The sequence below is a fragment of the Lathyrus oleraceus genome, chromosome 7, assembly GCF_024323335.1.
Source record: "Lathyrus oleraceus cultivar Zhongwan6 chromosome 7, CAAS_Psat_ZW6_1.0, whole genome shotgun sequence".
Taxonomy (NCBI): domain Eukaryota; kingdom Viridiplantae; phylum Streptophyta; class Magnoliopsida; order Fabales; family Fabaceae; genus Lathyrus; species Lathyrus oleraceus.
This window is the reverse complement of record NC_066585.1, coordinates 440,908,407-440,910,377: the sequence shown is the minus strand read 5'-3', so window position 1 is coordinate 440,910,377 and position 1,971 is coordinate 440,908,407.

Genomic DNA, 1,971 nt, shown 5'->3' with positions numbered 1-1,971 from the left:
ATTGTGATTTTGTGAAATCAACAACCTCTCATTTTGAAAACTAAAAATCTCTTGCAAACAAGATATCTTTCATCTTCAACCTCTAGGTTAAATTCAGATCTTGATCATAAAGATTTTTGATTGTTGAGGGAGACGTGTCTTGAAACTAACATTTCTTGAAGGTTTGAAAAATATTTTAGGGAAGCTTGCAAGATTGTGGTTGTTGTAACTAGTAGTGACAAATCCTAGTAAAAAGAGTGAGGTTCTTCTCTCTAGGTTGACCTTGGCAGTACTGTGTGGAAGCCTATAGATGGGGTAAGAGTTATTCTCAATATTCATATAGTTCATCGCTCAAGAAGTCGATAGGATCAGGGGTAATTGCCACACACGAAGACTTGGAGCAGATTGGTGAAGCTGAAAGATTCAAGATGTGAAATTTGTTCAACATAAAGGTTGTGTACAATTCATGATCCAAATAGGAGATTTATTTTTCATAACATTATTGTGGATTAGTGATTATACAAACTCGTGTAATGTTTATCAAAACATAATGGAAGAAAAAATTTCAATGAAAAACCATTGGAGAATGGAGTAGGCTCCTGCAAGAACGATAGAGTTGAACCACTATACATCCCAACATACTCTCTCTCTTTCTCATTTAATTTTCTTATGCTATTGCATGTTCAGGTTTTCATTTTTTTAGAGTAGTTTATCATTAATTCCCATTGGTATAAGTTTATTACATAAGTGTAGGTTTTGTTAGAATCGAAACTTATTTGAGTTTTAGTGCTGATTAAAATCAGCGGACTAATGGTGTTAAAATCTTGTAGAAATTGTCATTTTGTAAGGAACACACCTCATATAAATTACAAAGTTTCAAGTTATCATAGTTTGAAACTCTTTGGAGATAATTTGTGATCAATATGACATATATTTGTGAATTGTGTATTTGTATTAGTGATTGATTTTCAATTAAAATACAAGGTCTCTATTTTCGCTTTAAGACTCCTGCATTTGAAATTAGAAAATTCAAGACCAAGAAAATACTTCAGTTGACCAAGATTTTTAATTTGAAATGTGTGATGAAGATTCAACTTTATGTTGTAAAACTCAGCCAATAAATTTCATGTAATAATGATGTCATTTACATATACCAAAAGGAGGGTGAATGTGTTATCGGTTTACTGATGAAAAGGGTGTGGTATGAATAGGCTTGATAGAAGTGACGTATAATGATAAGGGATATAAGTTTTTCATTCCATTTTCAACTTGCTTGTTTGAGGCCATATAAGTATTTGATGAGCTTGCACACATGGTTATGTTTGGATGGTTTAATTCTTAGTGGTATGGTTATGTAGACATCTTCTTGCAAATCTCCATGTATAAAAGATTTGTTGACATCAAATTGATGGACGAATCAATCGTTAATGGTTGTTAAAGCAATGACTGGTCTGATTATAGTCATCTTTGCCGTAAAAGAATACACGTCAAAGTAACCCAGGCCCTCAATTCGCTTATATCCTTTTTCCACTAATCGAACTTTGAATCTTCCAACTGTTCCAACAACATGAAATTTGATTTTGTATATCCATATGTGGCGAATAGGTTTAATGCTGGGTGGTGAGTCAACAATTTCCCAAGTGCTTGTTCTTTCAAGAGATGATAATTCAACTTGCATTCCTTGATTCCAACTTTCAAATTTTCTAGATTCAACATTTTTTTTGGTTCATGGGGTGTATTAATAGACATGGCAAGGTGTTTGTATGCATGAGATAAATAATAATAAGACAAGTAATTTGAAAGTGAATAGTTAGTACCTGATTATGATTGATTAGATTGATTCATAAATGAATTGCACAAGTAATATTTAAGGTATGATGAATGATGTTTGTTTCTTATGGAATGTTTAGTAATAGGTATATGATGGTTTATATGTTATGATGTCTTATAGGGCTCATAAATTCTTAATATGTGGTTGTCAACTTCATCATC